At 43.1% G+C, this 15,220-nt stretch overlaps 1 protein-coding gene across 2 annotated transcripts in view; it reads right to left on the bottom strand.

The window, feature by feature from the left end:
• LOC144382267 (uncharacterized) overlaps nucleotides 1-13,217 on the bottom strand; it is a 37,045-nt gene extending 23,828 nt beyond the window's left edge. The window contains exons 1-7 of one of the 2 annotated variants that reach the window (XM_078074751.1): nucleotides 12,597-13,217; nucleotides 9,801-9,882; nucleotides 9,145-9,246; nucleotides 7,297-7,488; nucleotides 2,274-2,401; nucleotides 1,100-1,199; nucleotides 85-204 (exon numbers count right to left, since the gene is read on the bottom strand). The gene's annotated coding sequence lies outside the window, so the exon portion shown is untranslated. Of the gene's footprint in view, nucleotides 1-84; nucleotides 205-1,099; nucleotides 1,200-2,273; nucleotides 2,402-3,808; nucleotides 4,223-7,296; nucleotides 7,489-9,144; nucleotides 9,247-9,800; nucleotides 9,883-12,596 lie in introns of those variants that run through there. The other variant, XM_078074752.1, reaches the window with a different exon arrangement.
• Between the last annotated feature and the right edge of the window lie 2,003 nt (nucleotides 13,218-15,220).

Raw genomic sequence — 15,220 nt, 5'->3', positions numbered from 1 at the left:
CCTCAGCGACCCTAGGAGATTTGGGGCAGCAGAGCCCAGGGCCCACTGGAGGGGACCAGACCCCATCCCTCTGCCCTCACTCACCTTCCTGGGGTACTTCTACGGGGCTGTCACTGACTTCACATGCTGCTGCAGCTCCTTGGTGAGCTGGTCCCGGCCATGGGAGAGGAATTCCGGGGTCAGGACAATAAATGCCTTCCCCACCTGCAGCACAGAACCAGAGTGGAGGCTCAGGGGGAGTGGCAACCAAGTGTAGAGTCTAAAAAGTCAATGTGTATTAAGTAAATGGAAAAACAAGTTGACAGTTGAGCCCCTGGAAAAGAACAGGACCAGTGTCCATACTTCCAATTTCTACTCTCTGCCTTGGAAAATTACTTCACCTCCCTCAGCCTCCATGTCCTTCTCTGATGTGGGGACAGCACGGCTTCATTCCTCAGGGCATGGCTCTCAAGATTCATCGAGATCATTCATATAAACCACGAAGCTCGTTTCAACTGATTTTTATTCCTATCATTATCATCACCATTTTCACTATTATTGTAGGTAGAGTTCTGTGGGCATTAAATCAATGGTGGTGATTAACTACGTTCCTATTATTCATGTCGCTTCTACAGGGCACAGGGCCTTGTCCAGAGTAGGTGCTCAGCACACAGTGAATCAATGAATGCTTGCTCTGGAGCCAGACTGCTCAGATTCCCATTCTGGCTCCACCACTTAACAGCTTTGTGATCAGGCAACTTATTTAATCTCCTTATGCTTGTTTCTTTCCCTGTAAAAAAGGGTCTCAGAGTCCTTAATTAATGAGGTTGCTGTGAGGGGGGTGAAATGAGCCGGCAGGTAGGAAGGGCTCAGAAATTAGGAGATGGGCAGCAGTAGCCCCAGCTGCAAGCCACACTCACAAGCATCATGTTCTGTCACACATGGTTGAGGCCACACTGCTCTCTGGTGGCCACACAGTGTAAATGCACATGCACACCCCGGGGGGGCCCCCCTCCACCCTAGGTCCAAGGTTGGAGAGACAGGACCGGGAGGAAGGTTTCCCCGCACCTGCCTTGGTGCCCACACACAGACACGATGACCTCTGTGTCCTCCTCCTTACCTCCCTTCGAATTGGGTCCAGGCTGCTCACCACAGCTGATTCAGCCACAGCCGGGTGTTCGGCCAGGGCATTCTCCACCTCTGCGGGCCCGATGCGGTACCTGCAGGATCAATGGCTCCTTGGTTTCTGAGTGGCTGCCAGGGCCGGGTGACCCAGGCCCTCAAGTCTCATGTTTTGGAGGGTCACCTCGTCCCTTGTCACATAGGATAACTGTCACAGGAAGCCAGATACCTGTGCCCTGGCTCTGTCATGGGCCCCAAACGTGAAGAATGGGCACTCCGTGCTGAGAAATACAACACTCACATGCTCCCCAGAGTTTCTCACCTCACTGTCTCTGCTCAGGGAGGAGGGTGAATGTTTAGTCCTCCCCGAGCTCTGGGGCTGGGCTCAAGCAGCTTCCCTTGGCATGAAACCTAGTAGAAGCCTCGGCCTTTATCTTAAACATTCATGCAAATTCTGCATACTCTTCCCCATTATATTAGCATGTTTTAGAAATTTAAAAGGTAAACACACTCAACTTCCCTGAAATATCCAAGAGAACTTGTTACTCTGGTACAATGTGTCATTTTTTTTTTCTTCCAAATCACGTTAAGGTTTAGGGACGACTGACTTGGAGCCAGACAGCTTTGGTAAATCTTGGTTGTACCCAGCACTCTTTGAAACTTTAAGGAACTTTATTCACTAGTCAGTAACCCAGTTCCTTCATCTGTAAAATGGCAAAATTGCATCTACCTTCTAGCATTGAGAGCTGGGTTATATAAAGCACTGCAGAGTGTGCGTCCCCATAGTAAGTGCCTCATAAAGGTTTATGTTGTTGTTATCTATTATTAAAATTTTCAGTGATTGTTGTGTCCCATTAGAGGAGCCAAACATAGAGGAAGCTTCCTCAACCAAAAAGGGCCTAAGTAACGTCTTCCTTCCAAATTCCTTAAATTGCATAATGTCTCATTATGGTTCGCCTTGCAGACCTCTTGAACTACATTTTGATAGACTTTTCTGGATGCAGGGCTTGGGGGAGGTACACAGGTATCCCCAGAAAAGGGCCCCACGGACAGAGCTCTGCTCAGAGTTAGACTGAGCTAACCATCACCAAGCTTGGATGAATGTCAGAACAAGCTAGATCCCATGAGGCATGTGAGGGTGATGCCTCCCGGCTCAGGTCAGCCATACCTACCCAGAGGCATTGATGATGTCATCGTTCCTCCCCAGGAACCAGATGTAGCCCTCTTCATCCATAGTTGCTCTATCTCCAGAGTTGTAAAAGTCCCCACACGCCACTTCGGCTGTCTTTACTGGGTTGTCCTGCAAAGACAACAATACCCCTTTGTTGAAGGCAATGAGTTTAGAGATGATGAGCCACAACCTGGTGCTCAGATCTGGGTCTGGATCCCGCTCCTGGCTCTACTTGGCACCTGGGCAAGTTTTGTAATCTCTCTGAGTCTATTTTCATTATATCCAAGTACTCAATGAACACTACTTGTCAATTAGTGAACAATATTGAGCCAATTTTAAGGATAATTTCTTAAAGTAACAACTCACTTTTGTGTGGCACTCTAGTATAACAAAATTTCCACTAGAACATGGACCCTGTGTATTTTATTTACTTGTTCTCAGCTTAGCATTCACATAGCGCCTGGACAAATGAGAGGTGTCAATAAACTTTTGTTAAATGAATTTCCTTCCCAAAATACTACATCATCTGATCCTCCCAGAAAACCTACAAGGCTTTTATTTTTCTAATTAAACTGTTTATTTTAAGATCATTGTATATTTGCAGGGTACCTGGGTGGCTCATTCGGTTGGGCGGATAACTCTTGATTTCTGCTCAGGTCATAATCTCAGGGTTGTGAGATCGAGCCCTGTGTAGGGCTCTGCACTCAGCATGGAGCCTGCTTGAGATTCTCTGTCTCCCTCCACCCCTTCCCTAACTAATGCACACATGCATGAATACATGTTCTCTCTCTCTCTCTCAAATAAATAAATAAATAAATCTTTTTTAAAAAGACAATTATATATTTGCATGCAGTTATAAGAAATAACACAGAGAGATCCTGTGTGCCACTTACTCAGTTTTCTCCAATGGTAGCATCTTGCAAAACTACAGTTCAATATCACAACCAGGATATTGACATTGCTACAGTCCACCAATCTCACTTAGATCTCCCAGTTTACTTTTACTTTTTTGTGTGTGTCTACGTGTATTTTATCAAATGTGCATCCCCCACCAGAGTCAAGTTACAGAAGACTCCCGTCATCCTGAGGATCTCCTGTGTTGCTCTTTTATATCTACACCCATCTCCCTCATCTTTTCCCTCCCTCCAAATCCCTAAGCCCTTGACAGGGACTGATCTATTCCCTAGTTTTATAATTTTGTCACTTTAAGAATGTTACATAAATGGAATCCTATAGTATGTAATCTTTTGGGACTAGCTCTGTTTTTATTTTTTTCACTCAGTATAATTTTCTGGAAATTCATCCAGCTTCTTATGTTCATCAATACTTTGTTCTATTTACTGCTAAATGGTACTTCATGTTATGGATGAACCACAGTTTGGGTGTCAACCCATTGAAGGGCATCTGGGTTGTTTCCAGTTTGGGGCTATTGTGAATAAAGCTGCTCTCAACATTCATGTGCAGGTTTTATGTGAGGCTAGATTTTTATAGGCCATAACAGAAGAAATGAATGCTCAGAGAAGCACAATAACTCACTCAAAGTCACTCAGCTGGTCAGTGGTAGGGTTGGTATTTGAATTTAATTCTTGCTCCACAGCCTTTGTACTCAACCACTAAGCAATGTGTTGAGATCATCCCTCTCATGAAACACGAAATGATTTGAAAAGGGTCCAGGAAAAAAAAAAAAAAAAAAACATTGAATGACATCCCATTTTAGGTTCCCTTCCAATTGTTCTGATTGTATTAAGGAGACTGTCTGACATGTTTTTAAAAGCTCTGGAACTACCAAGAGTAAGTTTCAGGACTGGAGCTTTTAGTGGGAACAGGGTTTAGCTAGAATTCAAGAAAAATTGTTTTGTTTGCATTGTAGTTATAGTTTAATTGCCTTCTGTTTTTGGCAAATCATACTGTTTTCCATTTGTGATACCGATTAACTTTTTAAAAAACATATGTTTTATTTTTTTTAAAGATTTTATTTATTTATTTGACAGAGAGAGACACAGCGAGAGAGGGAACACAAGCAAGGGGAGTGGGAGAGGGAGAAGCAGGCTTCCCGCGGAGCAGGGAGCCCGATGCGGGGCTCTATCCCAGGACCCTGGGATCATGACCTGAACCGAAGGCAGATGCTTAACGACTGAGCCACTCAGGTGCCCCCAAAAAACAGATGTTTTAAAGTAAAATAATGATTATTGTGTGCATCTTTTCTAACCTATCTGGGGGGCTGCCTGAAGGACAGGTGCAAGGAACTCACTTTATGTAACTCAGAAAAAAGCAGCAAGCACGGCTCATAGAAGCTACCAGGCAAACTACAAAAGTGAAGTTGCCTGAAGTAAGAGATTATGGGTGGAGATATACAATAGGCCATCAAGGTCTGGGGGAGATGCTGGAGTGAGTTTTGGGGGGGTTTTTGTTTTTTGTCTTTGAAATTAGGATGTTCAAGACAGCTATATGCATGGGGGAATTAAGACAGCCATGAACATGCCTGGGCAAGATGCATGCTCAGCAAAGTCCTGAGAAAACCTTAAGCTTTCATCTCAGGCTGATCCCTAGGCTCAGAGCAAGTCCAGCTAAGTGGTGAAGGAGTATCCCAGCACAGAGCCAATCTGCACAGTGGTTGTTCTCTCTTCTTTTTTGGTTGGTGATGTTTTTCTTTGTTCATTTGAGCTCCTGTCCCTCAAGGAAATCTCTGTCAAAACATTAACTGAACACGAGCTAAAGGATCAGAAACCTCAGTAATCACACATGACAAACAATAGTCTTTAAAGAATCTGCAAAAGTACCACAACAAAGGACTACGATAGCCTTCAACAGTCCAAAATCAAAAACAAAACAATGAAACCCCAGCAACCTCAACCCCCAGGGAAGTGGGAGAATCTGATTTCTAGAGTTCACTCATATGTGGAATTTAAGAAACAAAACAAATGAACATTGGGGAAAAAAGAGGGGAAAGCTAAGAAACTGACTCTTAACTGTAGAGAACAAAGTGATGGTAACCAGAGGGGGGGGGGGCAGGGGGATGGGTGAAATAGGTGATGGGGATTAAGGAGTGCACTCCTTAGGATGAGCACTGGCTGATGTATGTAAGTGATGAATCACTAAATTCTGTACCTGAAACTAATATTGCACTGTATGTTGACTAAGTGGAATTTAAATAAAAACTTGGAAGAAATAATAAGTCAAACGTGTTAAATGATCAAAAACTAAGAGAAAAAATGAACAAAGAACTAAAAAACAGAAAAAATTATATATGGACAAAAGAAATTAAAAAATGATTCTATTTAGAATAGCAACAAAATGAATATAATACTAAGAATAAATTTAGTCAAGAAAGTGAAAGACTTGTACACTGAAAAATAAAAATTTTTGCTGAAAGAAATGAAAGAAGGTATCAATAAATGGAAAGACATACTGTATTAATTGGAGACTTAATATTAAGATGACAATACTACCCAAAGCCATCTTCAGGTTCAATGCACTCCCTATCAAAATCTCAGTGGTATAGAAATATTCATCCTAAAATTCATATGAGATCTTGACGGATCCCAAATAGCCAAGACAATCTTTTAAAGGGAGAAGAAAGTTCTTCTTTTCAGGGAGAAGAGCTTACACTACTGATTTTTAAACTTACTGCAAAACTATAGATTTCATATGAAATCTTGACAGATCCCAGATAGCCAAGACAAACTTTTAAAGGGAGAAGAAAGTTCTTCTTTCCAGGGAGAAGAGCTTACACTACTGATTTTTAAACTTACTGCAAAACTATAGATTTCATATGAAATCTTGACAGATCCCAGATAGCCAAGACAATCTTTTAAAGGGAGAAGAAAGTTCTTCTTTCCAGGGAGAAGAGCTTACACTACTGATTTTTAAACTTACTGCAAAACTATACTGGAAATAATCTAAATGTCTATTAAGAAATTGATGGATATACAAAATATGGTACACCCATACAAAACTGGCATAAAAAAAAAAAAAGACACATAGATGATTGGAATAAAATAGAGAACCCAGAAAGAAATCCTCACATATATTGTCAATGGCTTTTAGGCAAAAATGCCAAGACCATTCAGTGGGAAGAGTCAATCTTTTCAACAAATGGCACTGAGAAACTTAGATGTTCAGATGCAAATGAATGCAGTTACCTTATACACCATATACACAAATTAACTCAAAATGGATCAAAAACCTAAACACAAGAGCTAAAATTCTGAAACTCTTAGAAGAAAACATAGGGGGAAGTCTTCATGATTTTGGATTTGACAATTATTTATTGACTATGACACCGAAAGCACAGGAAACAAAAGAAAAAAATAGATAAAATGTTCCTCATCAAATTTTTAGAATTTTACTTGAAAGGACACTATCAAAAGAGTGAAAAGACAATGCACTGAATGGGAGAAAATATTTGCAAAGCATATATCTTATGAGGGGTTCATATTCAGAATATATAAAGAGCTCTTACAAATCAACAACAAAACAAACAACCCAATTTTAAAAATAGGCAAAGGACTTGAATAGACAATTCTCCAGAGAAGGTACACAAATGGCCAATAAGCACATGAAAAGATGCTCAACATCACTAGTCATTAGGGAGATGAAAATCAAAACCACAATGAGATACCACATCACATGCGGTAGAATGACTATTATACACACAAAACAAACAAACAAACCTGAAAATAACAAGGTTTAGCAAGGATATGGAGAAACCGGAACACTTGTACGTTGCTGATAGAAATATAAAATGGTGCAGCCACTGTGGAAAACATTTTGGCAGTTCCTCAAAAAGTTAAATACAGGGGCGCCAGGGTGGCTCAGTCATTGGGCGTCTGCCTTTGGCTCGGGTCATGATCCCAGGGTCCTGGCATCAAGCCCCACATCAGGCTCCCTGCTCAGCGTGGAGTCTGCTTCTCCCTCTCCCACTCCCCCCTGCTTATATTCCCTCTTTCACTGTCTCGCTGTCTCTCTCTCTCTGTCAAATAAATAAATAAAATCTTTTAAAAAAAAGTTAAATATAGAATTACCATATGATGCAGCAATTCCACTTTCAGGTATATATCCAAAAGAAGTGAAAGCAGGAACTCAAAACGGATACTTGCACACCAATGTTCATTGCAGCATTATTCACAGTAGCCAAAAGATGGAAATAATCTAAATGTCTATTAAGAAATTGATGGATATACAAAATATGGTACACCCATACAATACCATTCAGCCTGAAAAAAAATGACATTTGGTCACACGCTACAACATGGATGAACCTTGAAAACATGTGCTAGGTGAGATAAGCCAGACACAAAAGGGCAAATGTTGTAAAATTCCACTTAATAGAGGTAACTAAAATAGGCAAATTCTTAAAGCCAAAAAGTGTATTAAAGGTTACCAAATGCTGGGGATATGAGGAGGAGGGGGGAGTTATTATTTAATGGGAACAGAGTCTCCATTTGGGATGGAAAAAATTTCTGGAGATGCATGGTGGTAACTGTACAATGTTGTGATTTACTCAGTGCTGCTGAATTGTATGCTTAAAAATGGTGAAAAGGGTAAATTTTATATATTTTACCTCAGTAAAGAAAAGAAAGGAAAAAAGCAAACAAATCTCAGTGGAGGAGTGACAACATATAGTCAAGAGAGCATGTGAAATGGGGTATATATCTACATAGGTGTGGGCATAGAGGAGGACATCTTTGTAAAATAAAATATGTTATTTCCAACTAAAAAAAAAAACTGATGTTGCTCTGGACCATCCCAGTTTAATTTAACCAGAATCTCTATGGTTGGATCCAAGAATTATTTTTTTAAATCTTCTCAACTGATTCTAACATACAGGCAGGGTTGAGAACCACTGATCTATATATCTGTTACTCTGTTTATTTTCTCTTTTATCCAAGCCTAAAATCGTACTACTGTGAATTAAGGCTAGGGCCTGCATTATTTGCTTTTGGTCAGTAATGGCACAAAAGGAGCAGCACCACCCACCCCCAAGGCATAGAGTGAGGCCAACAGGGACACCAACGGTTGTTCCTGTGGAGAAAGGAGACGGGTCTGAGATCAACTTCAAGGTCTGTCCACTCTCCCCTGACAATCTTGGAAGCTGAGAATTTGGTCAAGAGTTTCAGGTTTCCTTAGAGCCTGTCACAGTTTTATGTAATCCCTGGATTTCTTACGTAGGGTTTGGGAACCAAAAAGATGTGGGCTTGAATCCTAGACCTGCCATTTATTTGACGTGGGGAAAACATACAAAGCTTCCAATCTGCAGTTTCTTCCTCTGTGAAGTGGGGGCACCACTGTCCTCTCTGGAGGCTCAGCAAGGTTAACAGATTTGTGCACAGCCTGTTGGTAAGTGGGACTGTAGGATCTGAACTCAGTCAAAGCTTCCTGCATACTCAACCTCAAGAGATCATTGGACGGGCGCCTGGGTGGCTCAGTCGTTAGGCTTCTGCCTTCGGCTCAGGTCATGATCCCAGGGTCCCGGGATCAAGTCCCACATCGGGCTCCCTGCTCAGCGGGAAGCCTGCTTCTCCCTCTCCCACGCCCCCTGCTTGTGTTCCTTCTCTCACTGTGTCTTTCTCTGTCAAATAAATAAATAAAATCTTTAAAAAAAAAAAAAGAGATCATTGGAACCCAAGTCTAGGGTGCTTCTTTCTACCCTGTCAACACTTAAGTGTCAGACGGTTTCGGACAGGAAAGGATGTGAGAACACACTAGGAGCTTAGAGATTAGTTAGAAGAGGCTTCATTGAGTTGGAGTGACTGAAGGGAGGTGTGAAGAAGGCTCGTGTTGCGGAGTTGTATCCACCCCCTTAGCACCCACACTGCTCCCTGAAGGGGTTTTGGGGGCCTGGAAGTGGGCAGGTGAGGATCACCACTTACTTCGTAGCCCATGAAGAGGCCAATGGGCTTGGTGGGCTTCATCCTGATGCCAGTGTTGCCTTCAGTGTTGAACGGCAGGCTGTTGCCCTTGTCGTCAATGATCTGGAGCAACAGGCGTGTGAATCCCACCCTGCAGGGTCACCCCAACACGCCTGCCCCACCCACACAGTACCGGACTATTTGTGTGACACTGGTGAGAATAAATGGGGGGAGGAGCCCTGTTGGGAAATAGATTACAGCTGTCAGAAGAGTTTGAAGTCAGGAAGTGGTGAAACCCAAGTTATGGGTCTACTGGTCTCATGGACATGCAGACGTGGCAAACGTGTCTTCAAGCTAGAAAACACAGATCAGGGAAAACTAGAAGCACCAGCTGATGGAGAGAGCTGCCAGGGCTCCCTCCAGGTGCTCTGGTCCCATCTGTTGTGTATGAGGCTTCCGGCTGCCAGGCTGAGCAGCATTCATGCCCAGGATACTGCAGTTCTCAACTGAAGCCTCCCCAGGAAATCGGCGGGAAAACAGGAGGAGAGGAAGAAGGACAACAACTGGGGTGGGGGTGGGGTGGAGTGGGCACAGCTGGTTCTGTCACCTGGTGTCCCACAATTGTCCAATCCCAGCTGAGCCCTAACTGCACCCAGCAAATGCCTTTAGGACCAGACCTGGACGTCGAAGGCGGGGGATGCCTTCCCCGATGGAACCCGGCTTGATCTTCATTCCACGGAGAGTGCCACAACTTACTCCCTATTCATAAAAGAAAGAAAATGGGGTTGGTCAAAGAGTCCAGGCTGATTACAAAGCATTAAGAACCACACACAGCATCCTCACTCATCCATGTCATTCGATGCTATGCAAAGAACCCTTATGGGGAAGCTAGAAGGCCCAGATTCTAGGTGCAAGGCATTGACCCAATTCTGGTCAGCAGATATTCACCACACCTGACATGGACTGGGCCTGTGCTAGCTCCTGGGGCTACCCGGTCCAGTGGGAGGGGCCAAAAAAGAAGCAAAGGGGTGAGCCCGGGGCTGTGGGCATGTAATGTGAGGTGTGGAGTACGCACTGTATGTCAGACATGTGTCCGTTTGTTAGAGGAAGGCCATGACATCATTTAACATTGACTCAGGCTGTTAAACAGTGATAGGAACACTGTCTCAACGACTCAGAGCTGTGCTGAGAATATTCAGATTGTGTTGTCCCCTCTGCTAGGCAACTGCCCCACCCCCATTTATCTTCCTGATGAACTTTATTCCTCCTTTATGGTACTCTAAAATATCTTTCTAAAGCTAAGCCAGACCAGGATTTGAATCTTTTTTTTTTTTCTTTTTAAGATTTTGTGTGTTTATTTGAGAGAGAGAAAAACGAGAGACAGAGTAGGGGTGGAGGGGGAGGGGCAGAGGGAGAGGGAGAAGCAGACTCCCCAGCTGAGCAGGGAGCCCAATGCGGGGCTCGATCCCAGGACCCCAGGACCACCACCCAAGCCAAAGGCAAATGCTTAACCGACTGAGCCACCCAAGGATTTGAATCTTGACTCCAGCTATGTGCCAATTAATCCCCTTTCATCTTCTCCTCTGTAAAGGGGGGTAATTACAACACTTAGCTCTCATAGTACCTGTGAGTGTGTGGAAAACTCTTCACACAGTGCCTGGCACACCAAGTTAGTTCCATAAACAGTTACAACTAGCTATTATCCTGGCCCCAAGAAAAGTCAGTTGGGAGATTCTCCTTCTGTAGTATTTCTTCCCACACTTCCATTGTAGCCAACAGAGCATTATACTTCTTTTTTTTAAAAATATTTATCCATTTATTTTAGAGAGAGAGAAAGAGCTCAAGAGTGCTTGAATGGGGTTTGGGGGGCAGAGGGAGAGAGAGTCTTAAGCAGACTCCCTGCTGAGCATGGAGCTCTATGCGGGGGCTCAATCCCACGACCCATGAGATCACCACCTAAGCTGAAACCAAGAGTCGGAAGCTCAACCCACTGAGCCAACCAGGAGCTCCCAATTATACTTATTTTTGCTTGTCTGTTTCCCTCAGTGGATAACAAGCATCCTGAGAATAGAGATTGCCCCATTCATCTCTACTATCCTAGCATCTAGGGCAACACTTACTTAAAAACAAGAGTAACGGCAAGGTGAGCATGTACAAGAGGTTGGACATTGTAGCCAGAGCTTTATATACTTCCTTTCATTTCCCTTATCACAACCCAGCGAGACTGGCTTATATTTCCATTTTGGAGACAGAGAAGCAGAGACTCTGGAAGGTTCAATGCTATGCCAATGGTCTTGAAGCCTGTAATTGGCAAGCTGAGATTTGAACTGGGGTCTGAGTTCCTGAGAGGGAAAGCTCTTTCTCCTTTGCTATGTTGCTGCTCACAGTACAGGCATGTGGAAAATGTTCCACAGATGAGTCAGTGGCTATGAAAATACTTTGTGAAATACAGCACCACCTGGGTATAAGGCAGTATTCTGTTGTTGCAAATAGTTGATACAAAGGAACCTGGATCATGGGTATATTGTAGTTCTCATCCCACCCTCCTCCTTGTCCAAATATAAACTATGAACCATACAAGAACTAACCTAGAGTCTTAATATTTCTTAGGCCTGGAAGCAGACCAATTAACTGATGATTTAAAAGCATATTTTTTTGCAAAAAAGTCAGACAAGTATGTGAATTGAGGCTAAAATAGTCATTTTGCTCCAGCTCCTGAGGTGGTAGTCATCTGTCTGTCAGTTACAGGGATAACAAGGAGGCTGGGCAAAGTGGCCCAGCAACAGAAATGACTTGAGAATTGTGTTGGAAGAAAGATACCTGCCCCTGCCCCTACTATCATTAATAACGTTTTTGTGGTTCAAGACATGCCTGATACTCTGAATGCCCTGTCACCTGGCTAGTCAGTGATGCCTTTGGGAGTCACACTGTGTGTGTGTGTGTGTGTGTGTGTGTGTGTGTGTGTGTTGGTATATACAGGAAGTTTCTGCTCCCTCCCCCACTCTAGCTAGTGTCCCACAATCAAACCTGTGTGCTGTCCACGTGAACACCAGAAATGAACTGCTGGGGCCAGCTCCTGGCTGCCTGTGGTTGCCACCCTAGGAAGGGATGAAGTAGGCAGGACTTGCAGATGGTGGGCTCCATGTAACTGGAGAGAACCTCCCATCCCGCCACCCTTCCTGGGCTCCCTAGAGCTAATGATCACAAGGATGGTAGCACCATGTCCTTACACCCCTTTTCAAAGTTTTGTCCAATAGTTTTCAGTACATTGGCCTCTTGACAAACTGATGAGCTGTGAATTGTCTTTGTGCAAATTGATTTGGGGCAAATTAGCCTAGAATTCTGAAGCCTCCCATTGGCTTCAAGCAATGCTGTGAGCAGAGTGGGGCCTCTGCACATACATGGTTCAGCTCGTCTGCTGGGCTCAGTGGCTCAGCACATCCTGACTGACCAAGAAAGTACCATCTACCTACTGTTTCTGACTGTCCGTAGACCTCGTAGAGCAGAAGACCTGTCCATTTTCTCCACTGCTCTTGATCCTCCGGCAGCAGAGCCTCCCCGCCAGCACTGCAGTGCTCCAGGGTAGGGAACCTGAGACTTAGGGGAAGGCAAAGTGACAAGAGAACTTGCAATCAGGCCTTGGATGTTCTGCCCCAGGCCCAGAGTGTTAAGAGCTCAGAGCCTCGTCATCTGGATCATTCATGCTTCTGCTTCCTCATGTTCTTACTTGCCTTTTGGGCAATTTGCTGGTGGTCAAAGCCAACTGGAAGTCACTCACTTCCTGTCAGTTCATGTTAACTCTTCTGGCAAGGGCTGGGTGGTGGTGGTGAGGCTAATGGGTTTGGATCAAAGGTTTGGATCAACTTTGGAAGTTGACATAAAAAGATGGCAAAGATGTATTTATCAGACCTTGTCTTCACATTCTCCGTGGCTATGAGGGGTATTTTATAAACTGTAATGTGATGGGGGATAAAATCCCAAGAGCATGTTAGGATGCTAACAGAACTGCATTGCCTTCTCTGAAGGGTAGGGTCATGTGAATTGAAGGGCTTTTGTATTTCTGAGCAGAGAATGCAAGTTAGAGGGTAGAAATGAATTGCCCAGGACATCAAGGAAGACTGGGATGCGTGTAAGAAAGGAGAGAAGGGTTATGGTAGCAGCCCTGAGAGAAAGAATTTCAGGGAGCCAAAAAGTTGGCTGTGAACATCTGTGGTAGGTACATTGCATGATGTAAATCCTCTTCTTCATTTTTCCCCATAAAATTTTCTGCTTATAAAAAAACAACCACAAAATAATGATGGATTCCCTGAAGGACGTGCGGAGAAGTGATTGAGGTCTGAGTACCAGGTGGCCTGGGGCTGAGCCGGGTCAGCTCTTGGGGATGAGAGAGGTAGCAGACATCTGGTTCACCTTCTCATCCTCATCACGCTGTCCTGGTACATCAGAGTCAGAGTCAGGGACAGGAGGGCTGAGTTCACTGAGGGTGTCTTCTTCATTCTTCTGTAGCTTTATCCAAAGTAGGTAAAATGGGCAGATTCTCTCATGCAGTCATTAGCTATGCTTTGGTTGTATTTTTACTGGGTTTGGACAAAGATCATCGACTGAGGAATGTTCAAAAAGTAGCTTAATATGAGCTTTGAAATACAGATGGAAACAGGATCCAAATCGCTTGAGGCTTCATGAATAAAATCAAACCTGTGTTTCAGAGTTAGCTTCATAAGGGTAGCCATAGAACACCTTAATATTTTAATTCTATATTTAAGACATGTTACTCTGATTTTTGAAGTAGCCGTTTTAATCTCAGACTCTTTAAAAGATACATAAATGCCCATAAGTTTCAAAGAGCAGATTTCAGTTTAGCTGAAATTAACCTGCAAACATGGGGAAATGCAAAAATAAAACTCTACAGTAAGATAACACTATATATCCATCAGATTGACAAAAATTAAAAACTCTGACAATAACAAATAATGCCAATGTTATGGAACAATGGGAATTCTCCTCTCCTGTTAATGGGAGCATTTCAATACTTTGGAAAATCGCATGGTAAAATGTCATGTCAGTGTGAACTAGCAATTCGTCTTCCAGAAAAATGCTACAGAAATGCATGCTTATACGCACCAGCGTACATGTACAAGAATCCAATGCAGCATGAATCACTAATAGCCCCAAAATGAAAACTACCCAGTGTCCATTAATGGTAGAACAGATAAAAAACACATGATGTTTTTATACAATGGGATATTATACAGCAATGAAAATTAACTACAGCAACCTGCAGCAACGTCGACACATCTTAAAAACATAATGCTGAGAAAAGAAGCCAAATATTACAGAGTAATATCTGATTACACACATAAAGGTCAAAAGCAAGTAAAATATGATAATTTGTTTAGGGGTATTTCCTTAGGAGGTAAACTATAAGGGAAAACAAGGAAATGAACACCATAAAAGTCAAGATAGTAAATTCCTTTAGGGAAGAAAGAGAACCATGAAGAGATCTCTGGGGTGTGGGCAATATTCTGTTTTTCTGATTCAGTGAGTGGTGACACACGCATCCTCGCCAACATTTGTTATTTCCCGTCTTGTTAATTTTAAGCATTCTGACTGGTATGAGGTGGTATCTCGTTGTGGTTTTGATTTGTATTTCCCTGATGCCGAATGAAGTGGAGCAGTTTTTCATGTGTTTGTTGGCCATTTGTATGTGTTCTTTGGAGAAATGTCTGTGCATGTCTTCTGCCCATTTCTTGACTGGACTAATTGTTTTTTGAGTGTTGAGTTTGATAAGTTCTTTATAGATCCTGGATACTAGCCCTTTATTTGATAAGACATTTGCAAATATCTTCTTCCATTCCATAGGTTGCCTTTTCTAGTTTTGCTGAGCTTTTCCTTTGCTGTGCAGAAGCTCTTTATCTTGATGAAGTTGCAATAGTTCATGTTTGCTTTTGCTCCCTTGCCTTTGTAGATGTATCTAGCAAGTAGTCGCTGCGGTTGAGGTCGAAGAACCTCCTGCCTGTGTTCTCCCCTAGGATTTTGATGGATTCCTGTCTCACAGTAAGGTCTTCCATCCATCTTGAGTTTATCTTTGTGTATGGTG

This window comes from Halichoerus grypus, chromosome 6, assembly GCF_964656455.1.
Source record: "Halichoerus grypus chromosome 6, mHalGry1.hap1.1, whole genome shotgun sequence".
Lineage (NCBI taxonomy): Eukaryota > Metazoa > Chordata > Mammalia > Carnivora > Phocidae > Halichoerus > Halichoerus grypus.
Note: the sequence above shows the minus strand (reverse complement) of the source record. Positions and strands in the feature narration are given on the sequence as shown.